The sequence below is a fragment of the Pogoniulus pusillus genome, unplaced genomic scaffold (genome assembly GCF_015220805.1).
Source record: "Pogoniulus pusillus isolate bPogPus1 unplaced genomic scaffold, bPogPus1.pri scaffold_50_arrow_ctg1A, whole genome shotgun sequence".
NCBI classification, from domain to species: Eukaryota; Metazoa; Chordata; class Aves; order Piciformes; family Lybiidae; genus Pogoniulus; species Pogoniulus pusillus.
In genome coordinates, this window is record NW_026974709.1 from 210,173 (window position 1) to 231,164 (window position 20,992).

General features: G+C 48.5%; 1 protein-coding gene and 1 pseudogene across 2 annotated transcripts in view; one reads left to right on the plus strand and one right to left on the minus strand.

Annotated features, from left to right (window-relative positions):
- Positions 1 to 20,992, minus strand: part of LOC135174234 (gastrula zinc finger protein XlCGF26.1-like) — a 203,351-nt gene that overhangs the window by 46,884 nt on the left and 135,475 nt on the right. The gene's annotated exons all lie outside the window — the stretch shown is intronic.
- Positions 16,890 to 20,366, plus strand: LOC135174241 (gastrula zinc finger protein XlCGF8.2DB-like; annotated as a pseudogene).

The window sequence follows — 20,992 nt, forward strand, 5'->3', positions numbered from 1 at the left end:
CTGCACTGGCTTTGAACTGGGATGGGAAGCTCTGTGTGCATACAGGCACTAATTAATCCACTCAGAGGCACAGAGAGGGTCACTGCAGATTCGTTCTCCTCTAGTTCTTTTCCTTGTTCTCATATTTGTCCTCCTCATGCTTTCCCTCTCCTTTGAGGCTGCACTTCAGCTCTTGCACCTTGTTCTCCAGGGTGATCTCCTCCCGGGGGCTTCTGTTGGGCCATGCTGGGACCTTGGTGGAGTCCTGGGAACTCAAGGGGGGCCCAGAGTGAGTACAGGTGGAACAATGGATGGACAGATGGAGGATGAAGGCTGCAGTGGTGTGGCAGGGCTTATTTCAGCAGCTGTGTTGCTCTGGCTAGCTCCTAGCTGCATTGGTGGTGGCAGCAGCTGATGCTGAAGCTCAAACAGCCAAATCCTTACTGAGTCAGGACAGCTCCCAGCATCCACCAGCTCCAGGCTGTGACACAGCCCTGATTCTCCCAGCAACTCCTGACATCCAACACCACCCAAGCAGGCATTCATGGGCCCTACCCCTACACTCCACCATTGGGCAGGGGTCTGCTGAGGTCTCACTTCCTCTCTGTCCCACTTCATCATGTGAGATGGATGCAGGATCTCTCCCTGACCTTCATCTGTAACAGCCCTGCCTTGGCTTGTTGCTGATTTCAGCCCTCTAGGTCATTCTGGCCTTTAGTCTCAGGACCTTCCATTCTTGTTCTCCTGCTTTCAGCCCAGTTTGTTACACACTTCCTCAGCCACAACATTTTCCATTCTGCTCTTCCAAATGCAGTGGCAGTGCAGGTGAGGGACACAGGGCTGTGAGAGAGCAGAGCCAACAGGGAACACTGATAGGATGGGAATGAGGGAGTCCCAAGTCTCAGTCCAGAGAGACTTTGTCCAGAGAAGAGACATTTGTTCTTATGTATTCCTGTGTTGTGAAAATAAGGTACAAGTGAGACCAAATATCAGAAGTGAGGCTATTTATCAAAGGAATAAGTGAATAGAACACAGAGAGAGAGAGAGAGAAACAGAGAAAGAGAAGAGGAGGAAAGGGATTCTATTACCGTGGGCTAGAGGAGGGGAGAGAAGAGGGTTCCAAAGTCCAAGCCCTGTTCAGTTTGTGTTGCCCAGGGATGTTTCCAGCAGGTGATGTCTTCAATGGGGCTCTTCTTTCTTCTCCAGGAGTTCTTTTCTTCTTCCGTCCCAACTTAGGGCACAGTTTGGTTGGTAGTCGAGAGAGGGTTCCTGGGCTGTTTTCAGCCTGGATGTCCATAGTGTGATGGTTCCTCTCACACACTCGCTCACTCCCTCTGCTATAGGCCCAATGTCTTTTTCTTCAGTTTTTCACAGCTCGTGGGCACTGATTCAGCCACTCAGTGGCACAGAGAGTGCCACAGCAGACTTATTCTCCTCCTTCTTGTCCTCAGTGTTCTTGTACTCTTACACCTTCTCCTACACTGTCTTCTTTTTCTTTCTCCTCATTCTCTCCCTCAAGGATATTCTCTGTGCCCTCATCCAGATGCTTCTTTTGAGCCATTCTGGGGCTCTAGATGAGCCCTTGGGACTTTGTGGGTCCTTGAGGACTCCTGGGGTACACAGTGAGTACAGATGTTCAGAGGGTTGTGTGCTAGACATGAGGCTGAGTGTCCACTTCTTCAGACCTCCCATCTTTAACAGCCCTGCCTGTCTGCTGTGCCCGTGCTGCTGAACTTGGGAGCTGCCCCCAGTAAGGCCCAGCTCTGCTGTATGGTCCTGGGCAGTGCAGAGCTATTCCTTGGAGTTCAGCCCTCTCCTCTTTGCTTCTCTCTGGCAGGGACCATCTCTTCTCTCCATCAGCCCTGCTTCTGTGAGCTGGGGAAGAGCAGAGTTTGCAGATCTGCCCCTTGGAAGAGCCCAGCAGGTAAAGAACTCAGACTGGGCGTGCTGGTTTGAGGCTAATTTTTACTTAGAGTGTGCTAGTTTGAAGCAAGCTAGAATGTTTTGGTAAAAGAACTTGATAACAGGCAGTGAAATGAAAAACAATTGATGTCAACTTCTCTCACAGTTACGCTGAGAGCTCTGGGAAGAAGAAAGACTTCTTCTCCATTTTGTTTCTCACTCTTGCTTTTGCCTTAGACCTGGTCACATCTCATTAACCCTGCTCCCACTAACCTTGCTCCCTAACCTCTTGGCTGCACCTCTCTTCTTCCTGAGAACTGGGTAAGGTTGAGAGGGCCGGGGGGAGGTGTTGGGGGTGGTTTGAAAGCCCCTCCCGGGGACTCAGGTTTCTAGGGAGGGGAGTTGTGCTTCTGTATTGTTTATCCTTTGTATATTTCTGTATATAATTGTATATAACTGTATATATTGTAAATAACTGCTTGTAAATTCTGCTAGCTGTAAATAAATTGCTTCATCTATATTCCCAGGGTCCGTCTGAGTTAGCTGGGGCAAATACAAAGTGTGGGAGGGGCGGGGTAACCCCCAAACCATCACATTTTTTAATTGGCTTTCCCAACGTGGGGCTAGAGATTTCAGTGAGTGGAAATTAGCTCTGGGAATTAAGATGAAGCCAATCAAGCAGCTATTGTACTTGGTGGGGATTGCTGTGTGGCCTGTTTTCTGGTTTTTTGTGTACAACTGGATCAAAGATCAAATTGGTTATTTCTTGCTTCATGTAGTTTTTAAGAAGGTCAAAGCTAAGCTTTCAAGCATGTTCTGGAACTGGGGTGATTTTATTCTTGGTTATGCTGGTTTTAATATCTCTGAGAATATTACCAAGGACATTACAGGAGCTCTGGTCAATAATGTGACAATCAGTGGAAATTCTGCTTTAAATATGGCTCTAATGAGAGTTATTCAGCCTAAGACAGGAATTCCAACTGTTTGTATAGGCACATGCTCGTGTAAAACTGTTTTTCTTCTCACAATTTTTAATATTTGCCTCATGATTTTAATATTCATATTAATTTTGGCATTATTGGTAAAAAATTCAAAACCAGCTTCTGTAAGAACTAGGAAAAATTCTGTGTCTCAGAAGCAGTCTCTTTCACAGCAAAACAAGGGAACACAGCTATCAGCTTCCCCCTTGCCAGCCTCTGCCCCTCCTTCTCCAAGTGCTGGGAACACGGCCAATGTTCCCGCCAATAACGTAAACAATGATAAGGATAACCAAAACAAGCCGCAGAGTTTAGCAGGAGCCTCAGGAGCACAGGCAAATACCCAAAATCAGAATGTTCCTAGCAACAATCAAAACACCTCAGGATTGGCAGGCATCCCAGGAGGACAGGCAAATAATCCCACTAATGCTAATACTACTAGTGCTAGTACACTAGCCCAGTCAGTCCAAATCCTAATGACACCAGCTCAGCCAATTCGAACCCCCAGCCAGCAGACCAGAACCAAAATCCTCCTGTTAAAAGCAAGGCAGATTTGAACTCACAAGCTCCAGGTCAGACCCCTAAGGATACAAATGCTCCAAGTCAGACCTCCAATAATTCAAACCCTCCAGGTCAGACACCTAAAGATTCAAATCCTCCAGCAGACACGTCCAAGTCTGTTGCTGCTCAGACCTTTCTGGCACCTGCTAAGGCAAAAGCTAAGACAAAGAGTGGTTCGCAGGAGGATGTAAGACAGGGGACCTCTGGTGATCAGCAGCAAGAGGAGGAAGAGGAGGCAGTTAGTCTACGAGACCTTGTAGATGTGCTGAGACAACAATACTCAAGTGAGAGGAGCGCTGTGAGGTTAGCTGCCAGGAGAGAGGATGGTTCCAATGAGTTTAGGAATGCTATGAGGAAGATTGTGTTAGGCCCGGCGCCACCAGAACAACAGGAGGAAGAGGAGGAAGATGACATCCAAGGCTCCAAGGATCCACTCAGAGAGGTCAGGGAAGTTAGGAAGGAATACACAAGGGAATCAGGTGAGCCAATCTTAAGCTGGCTAGTGAGATGCCGTGGCATTGGTGCTAATGCCCTGCAGGTAGGAGACAAGTCTGCCAAGCAGCTGGGACCACTCACAAAGGAGAGTGGAGTGGACAAACACCTAGCAAGTCCTCTTGGTAGGGTTAGCTTGTGGACACGACTTCTGTTGGCTGTGGCTATGAGATATCCTTCCCGAGGTGATTTGCCATGGGCTGCCAAGAAGTGGAACACCGTTGAGCAGGGAATTAAGCTTCTGAAGGAGTTTGCTGTGAAGGAAGTGCTTTATGGAGATCATGGCACTCATGAGCCTGACGATATTCCTTTGGGAACAGGTCTCATGAAGAAGCTGATTAAGCTTGCTCCTTCATCCTATGCTAACATCTTGGCCAGTAAATTCCTAGCAAGGAGTGATAATGGAAGATCTTTCACTGTTGGTGAATTCACTGATCAGCTCAGGCAGATAGAGGACAGCTTGTCACACTCTGGCCTAGTCTCTGCCATAAAAACTCTAGGTACAGAGATAAGAGATGGCATTAAAGAGAGCATGAAAGAACTGAAGGAGGATCTCAAAACATTACCAAATCTGGTAAAGGATACCGTTCCTGCATCATCTGAATGGGTGCATGTTTCTGCAGTCAGAACAGACGCCCACCTCCTGCAAGGCAATTCCAGCCCAGGAGGAGACAAATTCCACCCAGACAGCAGCAATCACGTGCGTCACTGTGGATACTTCTGCATGACACATACGGGAAGATTGAACGCTACAACGGTTTACTGAAAACCACCCTAAAAGCCATGGGGGGTGGAACTCTAAAAAACTGGGACAAACATTTAGCACAAGCTACCTGGTTGGTAAATAGTAGAGGTTCAGTAAATAGAGCAGGACCTGCCAATCAGATTTGGTCCAAACAGTAGACGTGATAAAGTTTCCTGTTGTACGTGAAAGGAATCTGTTAGGGAAAACTGTTTGGGTATTTTCTCCTTCGGGCGAAGGGAAACCTGTCCGAGGGGTGGTTTCTGCTGAAGGTCCTGGTCATACATATTGGGTAATGCAGGAAAATGGTGAAATCCAGTGTATTCCACAGAGAAATTTAACCTAGCTGAGAGAGTTTAAATTCAAGCTGTTAGGAGTTTTCTGTTCTAGGTAACATCGGCGCCCAACACTGAGAGAAATCTGCGATAGAATCTACAGTACGTGAGCACGAACCCAACATCACCTGGGAGTCCCTGTTCTGAGCTTTTGAATCACCTACATCTGATTGAAGTGTGAACTGAACTTGTATATATTGTTTTAGTGTAAATATTGGTTTAGATTAGATTGGATAATTCTCAGCGGTACTCTGAGTGAAGTAGACAAGTGGTGGATTGTGCTAGTTTGAAGCAAGCTAGAATGTTTTGGTAAAAGAACTTGATAACAGGCAGTGAAATGAAAAACAATTGATGTTCAACTTCTCTCACAGTTACGCTGAGAGCTCTGGGAAGAAGAAAGACTTCTTCTCCATTTTGTTTCTCACTCTTGCTTTTGCCTTAGACCTGGTCACATCTCATTAACCCTGCTCCCACTAACCTTGCTCCCTAACCTCTTGGCTGCACCTCTCTTCTTCCTGAGAACTGGGGTAAGGTTGAGAGGGCCGGGGGAGGTGTTGGGGTGGTTGAAAGCCCTCCTGGGGACTCAGGTTTCTGGGAGGGGAGTTGTGCTTCTGTATTGTTTATCCTTTGTATATTTCTGTATATAATTGTATATAACTGTATATATTGTAAATAACTGCTTGTAAATTCTGCTAGCTGTAAATAAATTGCTTCATCTATATTCCCAGGGTCCGTCTGAGTTAGCTGGGGCAAATACAAAGTGTGGGAGGGGCGGGGTAACCCCCAAACCATCACATAGAGAAATTAAATCCTTAGCTGTGTGAAGAAAGAAAAAAAGCAGTAATCTATATTCCTGAGTTTGCTGCTGCAGTGTGCAGCTCTCACTAAGGCTGTGCCTTCTTTCTGGCGCTCTGGTCTCAGTGGCTGTGTCTGCCTTAATTCTTTAATCCATCTAACCCTTTTTTTTTCCTCTAACCTCCTTGTCATGTTTTTGATCTCCAGACTTATCACGTGAGATATATGTGGATTGATCTGATTATTCTGAAGGGAGGGCAAGAGGGAGGGGAAGGGGTTTGGATTGGGAGCATTCCTGGGACTTTGATTGTTTGTGGGAGGGGTAATATGTTTCTGTGTTATTTTTGTATCTAGCTGTATATATGCCTGTATATCTCCTTCTGTGATCAGGTGACCCGATTGGTGGATGTGGGGAGGCCTGTGGATGTGGTCTATCTGGACTTCAGCAAGGCCTTTGACACTGTCCCCCACAGCAAAATGCTGGCTAAGCTGTCAGCCCACAGCTTGGATGGCAACACTCTGTGCTGGGTTAGGAACTGGCTGGAGGGCCGAACCCAGAGGAGTGGTGGTGAATGGTGCCACATCTAGCTGGTGGCTGTCACTAGTGGTGTCCCTCAGGGATCTGTGCTGGGCCCCATCCTCTTTAACATCTTCATAGATGATCTGGATGAGGCATGGAGTCAGTCATCAGCAGTTTGCAGATGACACTAGCGGGGCAGATGTGACTGGTTGGAGGGCAGAAGGGGCTTCTGCAGCGGGACCTTAAACCGCCTGGACAGATGGGCAGAGTCCAAGGGGATGGCAGTTCAATAGCTCCAAGTGCAGGGTGCTGCACTTTGGCCACAACAACCCCATGCAGAGATACAGACTGGGGTCAGAGTGGCTGGAGGGCAGCCAAACAGAGAGGGATCTGGGGGTGCTGATTAATACCCGCCTGAACATGAGCCAGCAGTGTGCCCAGGTGGCCAAGAGAGCCAGTGGCATCCTGGCCTGCGTCAGGAATGGTGTGGTCAGCAGGAGCAGGGAGGTCATTCTGCCCCTGTACTCTGCACTGGTTAGACCACACCTTGAGGTCTAACCCTCCTTGAGGAGCTGGGATTGGTTAGCCTGGAAAGAGGAGGCTCTGGGGTGACCTTATTGCTGTCTACAACTACCTGAAGGGTGGGTTGTGGCCAGGAGGAGGTTGCTCTCTTCTCTCAGGTGGCCAGCGCCAGAATGAGAGGAACAGCCTCAGGCTGCGCCAGGGGAGATTTCGGCTCGAGGTGAGGAGAAAGTTCTTCACTGAGAGAGTCATTGGACACTGGAATGGGCTGCCCGGGGAGGTGGTGGAGTCGCCGTTCCCTGGAGCTGTTCAAGGCAAGATTGGACATGGCACTTGGTGCCATGGTCTAGCCTTGAGCTCTGTGGTAAAGGGTTGGACTTGGATGATCTGTGAGGTCTCTTCCAACCCTGATGATACTGTGATACTGTGTATTGTGCTAGGCTCTAAATACAGCTTCACTCTTAATTTCCATCTCAGCTGAGTCTGCTCCGGGTGATTTCATAAGAGTGGGTGCTGGGTAACACCCAAAACTGTCACACTGGGACACCTCCCAACCTCCTCCAGACATTCCTGCTCATGACATCTCACCCCTTCTGTGGCTCTGAGTGACATCAGCTGTGGTAGGACTATGGGGCATTGACGGCCTGTGTGTGCTCAGTTATGTGGCAGTAGCTATAGGTTAGGATTGAGGTGTGGAGAGTGGACAGGCGAGGGCTGGAGGGGTGTTTTGTCTTCCTGGGTCACTGCCTTGTTGTCTGAGCCAGGAGAGATTGAAGGACAAGTGTGATGGTTTGGGTGTTCCCTGCCCCCCCCCCACACTTTAGAAGTCACCCAGACTAGATTCAGCTAGCTCTGGAAATATGAACAAAGCTATTTATTTACAGCCTGGCACAATATACAAGCAGATATTTACAGTAATATAGGTTATAGACAGACAGAAATATACAAGGCAAAAGGTAATCCCAGAATCACAAACTCCCCTCCCAGAAACCTGCGGTCCCCAGGAGGGGCTCTCAACCACCCCTGCACCTTCCCCCCTGCCCCTCTCAACCTTATCCCACTCCAAAGAAGAATTGAGGCTCAGCCAGAGGTTAAGAAAGCAAAGTGGGGGTTAGCCCAAATGGAGGGTGAGGATAGAGAGTAAGATGTTGCTCAGCCAGCAGCCCAAGTCAGAGTGAGAGAAAAAATGGTGGGGAGTGTTATCTACTGTTTCATTTCTTGTTCAGCAAGACTCTGAGGGAAGTAGACATCACCATTGTTTTCCTTTCACAGCCTGTGATCTAGTTCTTCTCACCAAACATTCTAGCTTGCTTCAAACTAGCACAACCACACCCCTGTCTTACTTCACTCAGAGTATTGCTGAGAACTATCTGATCTACCTAAACCAATATTTACACTAATGAATATTACAGTCAGTTCACACTTCATTGCAGCTATCTCAGATGTAGGTGATTCAAAAGCTCAGAACAGTTTGTCTCCTCACAGATGAGACGAAGAACAGGGACTCCCAGGTGACGTTGGGTTCATGCTCATGTACTGTAGATTCTCTCGTAGATTCTTTCAGTGTTGGAAGCCGATGGTACCTAGAACAGAAAACTCCTAACAACTTGTATTATACACTCTGAATTTAGACTCTCTCAGCTAAGGTTAGATTTCTCTGTGGCACACACTGGATTTCAACATCCTCCTACATTACCCAGTAGGTGTGACCAGGACCTTCAGCAGATACCACCCTTCGGACAGGTTTTCCTTCGCCCGAAGGAGAAAATACCCAAACAGTTTTCCCTAACAGATTCTTTTCACCTACAAGAGGAACTTGATCACCGTCTACTGTTTGGACCAAATCTGATTGTGCAGGTCCTGCTCTGTTTACTGAACCTCTACTATTTACCAACCAGGTAGCTTGTGCTAAATGCTTGTCCCAGTTTTTCAGGGTTCCACCCCCCATGGCTTTTAGGGTGGTTTTCAGCAAACCGTTGTAGCGCTCAATCTTCCCTGAAGCTGGTGTACAGTAGGGTATGTGGTAGATCCACTCAATACCCTGCTCTTTGGCCCAGTTTTTCACTAGGTTGTTCTTGAAATGAGTGCCATTGTCTGACTCAATTCTCTCTGGTATTCCATGTTGTCGCGGATGGGGTCTCTCAGTGCCTACACCGATTTGGTGAAGGGGAGAAATTAATTAACGCGAGAGGATATTTATAAAAATATGTATATTTATTAACTTCCAATATTTCAACTCTCTCCATCCCCAACCACTGAACTTTTATATTAACAGGGTTCTTTACACGATTATGAAGACATTCTAGGATATATATCTACAGAACTTATTAATAACTAGCAAACATTCAAACATTCAAACTGTTAACAGAGAGAGAGTTTCCCCACGGGTCAATTCTCCCTGAGGACTTGCACTGTTTGCCCAGCAAAGCTGAGCTGAAAACTGCTCTCTGCTTTATGGCAGGGGTAATGGAAATTACAGAGGCATCTACTCACAATTCTTATCAATTATTAATCACCCTCCGGGGCTGCGCCAGCTTATTGCAAGTGTCCACTTCTTCAGGATCTCTGCCTATGGACTTCTAGGCTGGAATCCTCCAGTGTCAGGGGAAATGGCAGGCTCTGGCCTTACTGCTGCTGGATCCTGCTGGCTGCTCTCTCCAGGGGTACACAGGCAGGATCTCCAGGTGCCGAGGCAGGATTCCGTGCAGTCTGAACACGGATGCAACACTTGCTCCTCAGGGCGATTGAACGCAGACAAGTGGGTCTGCTCCCGGCAACCCGCGGCAATGTGCACAACAGGCACTCATACAAAGGCAGGCATACAGCTGCAAGGAAGTACGCATGCGGGCAGGCAGGCAAGCATGTGGCGGAGCTGCAAGTAATGTGGGGAAGGCGCTGCACATGAGCCAGCGCACCCCTCTTTATCAAATGAGGGCCGAGAGTTAATGGTCTCATTGGCCACTCGAATAAACCAATCAGGTTGGCAGTCAGCTGAACCCTACCACACTAGGTAAAACCCACAGGCCTGGACTCCAGGTATGGGAATCATGTGGGCCCAGCACCAGGCAGGCTCGAGCTGGGCATGTGGGGACTTACTTACATAACCAGGTGTCCCTTTGTTCTCCTTTGCCCCTGGTGCAGGCAGAGAGAGATGTCCAGTCAGTGCAGACATAAATAAGCCTGCTTTCGGGCCTACAGGCCCTCCACAACACGTCTCCACATAATCTGTCTCTCCAAGCCAAGAATGGTGTTACGTGCAGTAGCACGTGCAATTAGATAGGTTTGCAGCCATCCGGTGCTGGCCTCTACCATGGTTAGCACATACTGCTTGCCAGAACGAGATTGAGGTAAAGTGATGTAATCAATCTGCCAGGCTTCACCATACTTGTACTTTGACCATCTCTCACCATACCATAAGGGCTTGATGCGCTTAGCCTGCTTCATAGCAGCACAAATGTCACAGTCATGGATGACTTGGGTGATAGTGTCCATGGACAAGTCAATTGACCTATTGCGTGCCCATCGGTATGTTGCATCTCTGCCTTGATGTCCAGATGAGTCATGGGCCCACCGAGCTAAGAACAGCTCACCTCAGTGTTTCCAATCAAGGTCAAGATCAGAGTCGGTATCAACTTGAGAAATCTTAGCAGCTTGGTGTCATGGAGGGTAGCAGAAGCCCTTAGCAGGCCTCCCTGCTGTAAAAGTTACAGTGTCTCACATTTTAAGCCAGAAGCATCGTAAAGCCAAAACAATCCTCTAGTCCCATGAGAAGTTTCCTCCCTAGAGGAGATAAAAGGTAAACATCGGCCTTGTTTTCCAACTTTCGGCCTTGGTTCTCATGCACACTGACCACCTGCTGATGGGCCGAGCTTTGGGTGGTCCTACAGGTTGTTTTGGTAAGAACTGTCCAATTATATAGGTTAATTGTAATTTTGTGCCAATCTGCAAGAATAACGTAAAATAGCCTGGACTGGAGGGTTACCTCTTTTGAACATTATAAGAATGGTGTGCCTTCCTGGATCGGGGCGCTTGCTGGCTTGAGCTTGCTGGTACCTGCTCCTACCGCTCGCTCGCTAGCCTGCCTGCCTGCCTCGCTCCTGCTGCGGTGACCTCACGTTCCTGATCGGCCCTGCCCGACGAGGGGCCCGCAGAGGCCTGAAACCTGCTTGGGCCCGATCCTGACGAACAAAGGGACACCGCCCAAAACCTTCGAACTTTACTGAACTGAACTACGAACAGTGAGTAAATTGGAGAAAGAACTCTTTACCTAAAGACTGAATAACTTTAAAGACTCAAAAGAACTCTAAAGAAATCACAGACTCTCCTTTATCTGCTATTTTCTGAACTGTTATTTTACAACTTCAATCCAAAAGAACTGACGTGGGGAATTTAGTTCGGGAGGGGGATCTCCGTGTATTGAGCAATAAATCACTTGAAATCCACAAGTGAGTCTCCACATATTTTCCCCACAAACTCCCAAACTACCTTCCGTGACACTTGGTCTGCCTGCTGGTTGTGTTGGTGTTACTCAGTGGCTCTGCTCTTGGGCATGTGTGCGTCTACGTGCCGCACCTTCACTGGAGTTCTCTCCAGCTGTGCATCAATGTCCTGCCATAGATCAGCACACCAAATAGGCTTTCCTTTCCTCTGCCAACCATGCTTTTTCCAGTCCTTTAGCCAACTCTATAGAGCATTGGCTACCATCCATGAGTCGGTGTAGAGGTAAAGGGTAGGTCAATTCTCACGTTCAGCCACATCAAGAGCAAATTGAACAGCTTTTACCTCAGCAAACTGACTGGATTCTCCTTCTCCATCTCTCACTTCAGTGACTCTCCTGGTAGGACTCCAGACTGCTGACTTCCATATTCGCTTCTTCCCATCAAGATGAGAGAAGCCATCTGTGAGCAAAGCATAGTTCTTTTCCTGATCAGAGAGATCACCATAGGGAGGAGCTTCCTCAGCATGAGTTATTTTCTCCTCTGGAGGTTTGGTACAGTCTGTGCCTTCTGGCCAGTTGGTGATCACCTCCACCAGACCAGGTCGGTCAAGATTACCCATTCGTGCTCGTTGGGTTATCAAAGCCATCCATTTAGACCAGGTTGCATCTGTGGCATGATGTGGTGATGAACCTTTGCCTTTGAACATCCAGTTTAGAACTGGCAGTCTAGGAACTAAAAGCAATTGTGACTCAGTTCCAATCACTTCAGAAGCTGCTTTCACTCCTTCATAGGCTGCTAGTATCTCTTTCTCTGTTGGGGTGTAATTTGCCTCTGAACCTCTGTAGTTATGACTCCAGAAACCAAGTGGATGACCACATGTCTCATTTGGAGCTCTCTGCCAAAGGCTCCAGGTTGGACCATTGTCACTGGCAGCCATATACAGAATGTTCTTAATGTCTGGACCAGATCGCACGGGTCCCAAGCCCACTGCATGAACTACTTCTCGCTTGATCTGATCAAAGGCTGCTTGTTGTTCAGGTCCCCACTCGAAATTGTTTCTCTTACGAGTCACATCATGCAGAGGTTTGACAATCTGACTGAATCCAGGAGTGTGCAGTCTCCAAAATCCCACTGCACCCAAGAAAGACAGAGTGTCTTTTTTATTTGGGGGAACTGCCATGGTGAAGACTTTGTTGATCACATCCTGAGGAATGTAACGGCAACCATCCTGCCACCGCACTCCCAGAAACTGAATTTATTTGGCAGGTCCTTTGACCTTGTCTCTCTTAATGGCAAAACCTGCTTGCAGCAGAGTGTCAGTGATTTTGTTACCTTTATCGAAGACTTCCTCAGCAGTTTGGCCCCACACAATGATGTCGTCTATGAGCTGGATGTGCTCTGGAGCTTTACCTTTCTCCAGTGCATTATGGATGACTGAGTGACAGATGGTTGAGCTGTGTTTCCACCCCTGAGGCAAACGATTGAACTGGCTACTGGATTCCTCTCCAGGTGAATGCAAACTGAGGCCTGCACTCCTTTGCTATGGGAATAGAGAAGAAAAGCATTAGCAATGTCTATGGTTGCATACCATTTAGCCTCCTTCGATTCCAGCTCGTACTGGAGTTCCAGCATGTCAGGCACAGCTGCGCTCATGGGTGGAGTAACCTTGTTGAGGGCACAAAAATCAACTGTCAGCCTCCAGTCTCGGTTAGGCTTGCGCACAGGCGAGATGGGACTGTTGAAAGGTGAATGAGCTTTCTTGATGACAGCCTGACTCTCCAGTTGATGAGTCAGCTGATGAATGGGCAGCCAAGAGTCATGGTTAGTTCTATACTGCCTGTGGTGCACAGTTTGAGTAGCAATTGGCACTTCCAGATCCTCTATGTCATGATGTCCCACAACTGCAGATTCATCTGAAAGTTCAGGTCTAATGGACAATTTCAATTTACCATTCTCAATCTCTACAGATGCTATTCCAAAAGCCCATTTGTGACCCTTAGGATCTTTGAAACAACCTTGTCTCAAAAAGTCAATTCCCAGAAGGCAAGGCGCATCAGGACCTGTTACAATAGTATGTGTCTTCCACTCTTTACCAGTTAAACTGATCTCAGCCTGCAACTTAGTTAACTCTTGAGATCCACCAGTGATTCCAAAAAAAAGATATGGACACTGTCCCTTTGCAGTTTGATGGCAACAAAGTACACTGAGCCCCTGTGTCAACTAAAGCCCTGTATTTCTGAACTTTTGAACTGCCAGGCCACCTAATGAATACATTCCAATAGATTTGGTTCTCTCCACTATCCATTTCCTCCTCCTGGCTGGAGGCAGGGCACCCCTAATGCTGAACATGGCATGTAGGGTGTACACAGTGATTGGTGTTGTTGTGAGAGAGATTGCAATTGTTGGAATAATTGCAGTTGCTCTGTTGAGCTGAAGAAGTGACAGCTACCTTTCGGACATTACTGCCTCTGTTTCTGCCACTCTGCAGTTCCCTGACTCTCTTTGAAAGAGCTGAAGTTAAGTTTACCATCCCACTTCATGTTCTCACCATATGTGTCACACAGAATTATCCACAGTGACACATGTGATTGCTGATGTCTAGGTGGAATTTGTCTCCTCCTGGGCTGGAATTGCCTTGCAGGAGGTGGGCATCTGTTCCTGACTGCAGAAACATGCACCCATTCAGATGATGCAGAAATGGTATCTTTTCCCAGATTGGAAATGTTTCTAAGATCCTCCTTCAGTTCTTTCATGCCATCCTTAATACCTTCCTTAATGCTATCTTTGATGCTATCTTTAATGCCATCTTTTATCTCTGTACCTAGAGTTTTTATGGCATAGATTGTGGCACAATGTGACAAGCTGCCCTTTATCTGCCTGAGCTTGTCAGTGAATTCACCAACAGTGATAGACCTTCCATTGTCTCTCCTTGATAGAAACTTGCTGGCCAAGATGTTAGCATAGGATGAAGGAGCAAGCTTAATAAGCTTCTTCATGAGACCTGTTCCAAGAGGAATGTCATCAGGCTCATGTGTGCCATGATCTCCATAAAGCACTTCCTTCACAGCAAACTCCTTCAGAAGCTTAATTCCCTGCTCAATGGTGTTCCACTTCTTGGCCGCCCATGGCAGATCTTCTCGGGAAGGATATGTCATAGCCACAGCCAACAGGAGGCATGTCCAGAAGCTAACCTTACCCAAGAGGACTTGCTAGGTATTTGTCCACTCCACTCTCCTTGGTGAGTGGTCCTAGCTGCTTGACGGACTTGTCTCCTACCTGTAGGGCATTGGCACCCATGCTACGGCATCTCACCAGCCAGCTTAGAATTGGCTCTCCTGATTCCTTTGAGTATTCCTTTCTAACTTCCCTGACCTCTCTGAATGGATCGTTGGATTCCTGGATGTCATCCTTCTCCTCTTCCTCTTGTTGATCTGCTTGTCCCTGGACTAGAAACAGAACTTTCCTAAGAGCATTCTTGAACTCATTGGAACCATCCTCTTTCTTGGCAGCCAACCTCACAGCGCTCCTCTCATCCGATTACTGGGATCTGAGCATGTTCACCAAGTCCTGAAGACTATATGCTTCCTCTTCCTCCTCTTGCTCACCATAGGTCCCTTCTTTTATGTTCTCTTTTGCATCACACTTTGTCAAATGCGGTGTCTTAGCTTTCACCTTAGCAGGCGCCAAAAGGGCTTGCTGCTCAGCAACAAACTTTGACGTGTCTGCTGGAGGATTTGACTCATTGGGGGTCTGGCCTGAGGCCTGTGAGTTCAGATCTGTCTTAGAGGTAAAGTCTTTTTTTTTGTCTGCTGGCTGGGGATTCAAACTGGCTGAGTTAGTGTTATTAGTAGAGGGAACATCCTTGCTTTGAGTAGTCACCTGTGTTCCTGGGACTCCTGCCAATCCTGCCATGTTATCCTTCCCACTAGGAACATTGGCAGCTTTCCCAGAATCTGGAGAGGGAGGTGTAGTGACCGTCCCAGAATCTTGGGAAGGAGGTGGTGTTCCTTGCTGTGCCCTTGAGTTATCTTCGTTTTGGTTTCCACTGGTACATTGTTTATGCAACACTGTCCCTTTCTCTTTCTTTTTAGCTTTCACAGGCATTGCATATGAATTTTTCACACAGAATGTTAAAAGTATTTTAAAACCAAAAATTATAAGACCTAGGATCACACACACCAGAAATACCACAGTCTGACGTGTCTAAATTTCTGAACAAGGGTCTGGCATCTCAGTTTTAGGTTGAATAACTCTCATTAGTGCAGTAGATAAAGCAAAAGGAGTACTTTGATTGCCTGTAATATTATTGATAAATACCCCTGTAATATTAGTAGTAAAATTTTCAGTTACATTAAAGCCAGCATACCCTAGAATGAAATTGCCCCAGATCCAGAAGACATGTGTAAGTTTAGCTTTGACCTTCTTAAAAACTACGTTAAGCAAGAAATAACCAATTTGGGCTTTGATCCAATTATACACAAGAAAACAGAAAACAGGCCACACAGTAGCCCCCACTAAGTAAAATAGCTGCTTCATTAGCTTCATTCTGATTCCCAGAGTTAATTAACAATCACTGAAAAATGAATTTGCCCCTCGCTGGAGTGCCAAATAAGAATGTGTGATGGTTTGGGTGTTCCCCGCCCCCCCCACTTTAGAAATCACCCAGAATAGACTCAGCCAGCTCTGGGAATGAAATGAAGCTATTTATTTACAGCTAGCACAATATACAAGCAGATATTTACAGTAGATACAGTTATAGACAGAAATATACAAGGTCAAAGGTAATACAGAATCTCAACTCCCCTCCCAGAAACCTGAGTTCCCAGGAGGGGCTCTCAACCACCCCTCACCTTCCCCCTGCCCCTCTCAACCTTACCCCAGTCCCAAGGAAGAATTGAGGCTTGGCCAGAGGTTAAGAAGCAAAGTGGGTTAGGCCAAATGGAAGATGAGGTTAGGGAGTAAGATATTACTCAGCCAGCAGCCCAAGCAAGAGAGAGAAAAATGGCAAGAGTGTTATCTACTGTTTTCATTTCTTGTTCAGCAAGACTCTGAGGGAAGTAGACATCACCATTGTTTTCCTTTCACAGCCTGTGATCTAGTTCTTCTCACCAAAACATTCTAGCTAGCTTCAAACTAGCACAACAAGGCTCTGCCAAAGCTCAGGAATGGGGGATGAAATCACTGCCTAAGTGATCACGAGTTAGTGGAGTTTTCAATATACAGGGAGGTAGGGAGGCACTTCAACAAAACCTACACCTTGGACTTTAGGAGGGCAAACTTCAATTTGCTCAAGGAACTTATTTCCAATGTCCCCTGGGCAGCAGTCCTTGAGAACAAAGGGGTCCAGGATGGTTGGACCTACTTTAAACAGGAGCTCTTGAAGGCACAGGAGCTGGCAGTTCCCACGTGCCGAAAGATGAGCCGCAGGGGGAGGCGACCAGCCTGGATGAGCAAAGAGCTTCTGAAGGAAGTGGGGGAGAAAAAGAGGGTGTATCGCCTCTGGAAGGAGGGGAAGGCTTCTCCTGATGTGTTTAAGGAGGTAGCCAGACTATGTAGGAGAAAAATTAGAGAGGCTAAGGCTCAGCTAGAACTTAGGCTGCCACTTCCGTGAAAGTTAACAAAAAACACTTTTATAAATTTATCAATGCTAAAAGGAAGGGCAAGAAGAGCCTCCACTCCTTACTGGACCAGGAGGGGAACACTATAACTGATGATGAAGCAAAGGCAGAGGTCCTGAATGCCTTCTTCGCCTCAGTTTTCAACAGTAAGTAGGGAGGAGGAGGAGGTAAGTGGCCTCTTGAACTGGGGGATGGGGTCGGGGAGCGGTGTGTTCCCCTGGAAATTCATGAAGAATTAGTTCAGGACCTGCTGAGTCATCTGGACACCCACAAGTCCATGGGACCAGATGGGATCTATCCCAGGGTGCTGAGAGAGCTGGCAGCTGAGCTGGCCAAGCCACTCTCCATCATTTTCCAGCAGTCCTGGCTCACCGGAGAGGTCCCAGGAGACTGGAAACTGCCAACGTGGTCCCCATCCACAAGAAGGGTCGGATGGAGGAACCTGGGAACTACAGACCCGTCAGCCTGACCTCAGTGCCAGGGAAACTGATGGAGCAGGTTCTCTTGGGGCCAATAACTGCGCACCTGAGGGATGGCAATGAGCTCAGGTCCAGCCAGCATGGTTTTAGGAAGGGCAGATCCTGCCTTTCTAACCTGATCTCCTTCTATGATCAGGTGACCCGCTTGGTGGATGTGGGGAGGCCTGTGGATGTGGTCTGTCTGGACTTCAGCAAGGCCTTTGACACTGTCCCCCACAGCAAACTGCTGGCTAAGCTGTCAGCCCGCAGCTTGGATGGTAACACTCTGTGCTGGGTTAGGAACTGGCTGGAGGGCCGGACCCAGAGAGTGGTGGTGAATGGTGCCACATCCAGCTGGCGGCCAGTCACTAGTGGTGTCCCTCAGGGATCTGTGCTGGGCCCCATCCTCTTTAACATCTTCATAGATGATCTGGATGAGGGCATGGAGTCAGTCATCAGCAAGTTTGCAGATGACACTAAGCTGGGGGCAGATGTGACTGAGTTGGAGGGCAGAAGGGCTCTGCAGCGGGACCTTGACCGCCTGGACAGATGGGCAGAGGCCAAGGGGATGGCATTCAATAGCTCGAAGTGCAGGGTGCTGCACTTTGGCCACAACAACCCCATGCAGAGATACAGGCTGGGGTCGGAGTGGCTGGAGAACAGCCAGACAGAGAGGGATCTGGGGGTGCTGATTGATACCCGCCTGAACATGAGCCAGCAGTGTGCCCAGGTGGCCAAGAGAGCCAGTGGCATCCTGGCCTGCATCAGGAATGGTGTGGTCAGCAGGAGCAGGGAGGTCATTCTGCCCCTGTACTCTGCACTGGTCAGACCACACCTCGAGTACTGCGTTCAGTTCTGGGCCCCCCCAGTTTAGGAGGGACATTGAGATGCTCGAGCGTGTCCAGAGAAGGACGACGAGGCTGGTGAGAGGCCTCGAGCACAAGCCCTACGAGGAGAGGCTGAGGGAGCTGGGGTTGTTTAGCCTGGAGAAGAGGAGGCTCAGGGGTGACCTTACTGCTGTCTACAACTACCTGAAGGGTGGTTGTGGCCAGGGGGAGGTTGCTCTCTTCTCTCAGGTGGCCAGCTCCAGAACGAGAGGACACAGCCTCAGGCTGCGCCAGGGGAAATTTCGGCTCGAGGTGAGGAGAAAGTTCTTCCCTGAGAGAATCATTGGGCACTGGAATGGGCTGCCTGGGGAGGTGGTGGAGTCGTCGTCCCTGGGGCAGTTCAAGGCAAGGTTGGATGTGGCACTTGGTGCCATGGTCTAGCCTTGGGCATTGTGGTAAAGGGTTGGACTTGATGATCTGTGAGGTCTCTTCCAACCTTGGTGATACTGTGATACTGTGATACTGTATTGGAGTGTCTCAGCCCCCCCAGCACAGAACCTGGGCTCTCAGCAGAGCTATTGGAGGTCTGACCTCGACTATGGCAAGAACTGGGGATTTGAGGGCCCCTCTCATTCCTTGCTCCAGCTGAGCACTGGGTGCTGGGAGGTGCTGGGGGTGTCAGGGGTTGTCATGAGCCAGACAGGATCTCTGGGTTTGATCTCCTATGCTCAGGTGCTTCTGTATTTCCTAGGGCAGAGCAATGACTTCTTCCCCCACCAGCACAGACTCACAGAACAACCCAAACAAGAGCTGGGAGGAGAAACAGCACCAAGTGAACAAGATGGAGCAGCTGAAGTGCAGCCCCAAGAAAGAGGAGGAGGAAGAAGACAGCATGGAGGGTGGTGATGAGAATGGTGACTATGATGATGCTGACTGTGAGGAGGAGGAGAACGATGAGGATGAAGATAACCAAAATGATGAAGAGAAGGAGGGACACACCAGAGAGAAGCTGTTTCCCTGTTCTGAGTATGCCAACAGTTTCCTCCAGAAATCCAACCTCACTCTCCACCAGTGCTCACACACCAGTGAGAAGCCCTTCACCTGTGCTGAGCGTGGCCAGAGCTTCAGCTACAGGTCTGGCCTTACCACCCACCAGTGGACGCACACAGGTGAGAAGCCCTTCACCTGTGCTGACTGTGGCAAGACCTTCAGTTGCAGCTCCACCCTGAACAACCATCGCCGGATCCACACCAGAGAGAAGCTCTTCCCCTGTATAGAGTGCAGTAAGACCTTCACCGTGAGCACTGCACTCCTCCAGCACCGCCTCATCCACAGTGGTGAGAGGCCGTACAGCTGCACTGACTGTGGCAAGAGTTTCAGCCACAGTTCCACCTTCACTCGCCACTTCTGCACCCACACCAGTGAGAAGCCCTTCAGCTGCACTGAGTGTGGCAAGAGCTTCAGGCAGAAATCTACTCTCACTCTCCACTGACGTGCCCACACTGGCGAGAAACCATATGCCTGTGGTGACTGCAGCAAGAGTTTCGCTCACAAGGCCTCTCTCACCACACACCGTCATATCCACACTGGGGAGAAGCCCTTCACCTGCAGTGACTGCAGGAAGAGTTTCACTCAGAAGTCCTCTCTCACCACACACCGTCGTGTCCACACTGGTGAGAAGCCCTTCACCTGCAGTGACTGCAGCAAGAGTTTCGCTCAGAAGTCCTCTCTCATCACACACCGTCGTGTCCACAGTGGTGAGATGCCTTACAGCTGTGCTGACTGTGGCAAGAGGTTCAAGAGCGGCTCAAATCTCACCCGGCACTGCCTCAGCCATGCTGCTGACCATCCCAATCTGGAGGCAGTCACAAGTTAACCCACCCTGGGTCTGTTGGGGTAATTGGGACCACCCCAAGAGGGCCTTTCCAGCAGATGGAACCAGAATCACCTCTTTTTGATCTGCATTTCTCAGGTACTGGAGGCTCCAGCAGCAAACAACAACCCCTACCCTTCTAAACACCAATTAGTGGTGATGAGAATAATTACACTGATGAGTTGGCACAGCTAGTGCTGCCACTGGAGCTGTGCTGAGCTTATCCAGGATTTATCTGGTTGTTCCGCAATGCTTTGGGCCTCCCTGGGTTTAAAAAAAAGACCTCTCCATTGCCCAGATGTGAATAATAACCAAAGTTACTCAAATCCTGTCTTTTCCAGTTTTATTTGGGGCATTTCTTCCCACAATGCTCAAATGTTTGGGACCTTTGTTCCCTAAGAATGGGGCTGGAGCCGTGTGTCCAGTTCAGGAAAGTCAAAGGGAGGCTGTCAGCAGAGTCTTGAGAGCATCTTTGAAGGGTCTTGTGGGCATCCCAGAGGGATTCCTTATGGGGTGTCAAGGGATCTTAGGTGTTTTGAAGTCTGGAGGGTTCTAGGATTGCCTTTGGAGGATCATTGGAGGGATAAGGTTGAATGTCAGAGAGAGGTCTTTGGATGATCTCAGCAAGCTTTTGTCAGCTTCCCACTGGGGGGTTCTGAGGCTTTCCAGCAGGCCTGGCAGTTTCTAAAGGGCTTCCCACTAGCTCAGCAGTGTTCCTGATGGATTCATGCAGGCCTGGGACTTTCCTTAGTCTTTCCATGCATCCAGAAGTGGGAAGAGATCTTTTTGAGTGTTTAGAAGTTTTTAGGGGCTTTAATAGTTTTTAAACTGTGAAACTGATGCATTCCAACAGGTCTGATGCTTCTGATGGGACTCCACTGCCCAACTGTGGCACTGTATCATTCCAGAGTAGCTGGGCTTTGCCCTTCAGTGGCCCTGCTGACTGCCATCT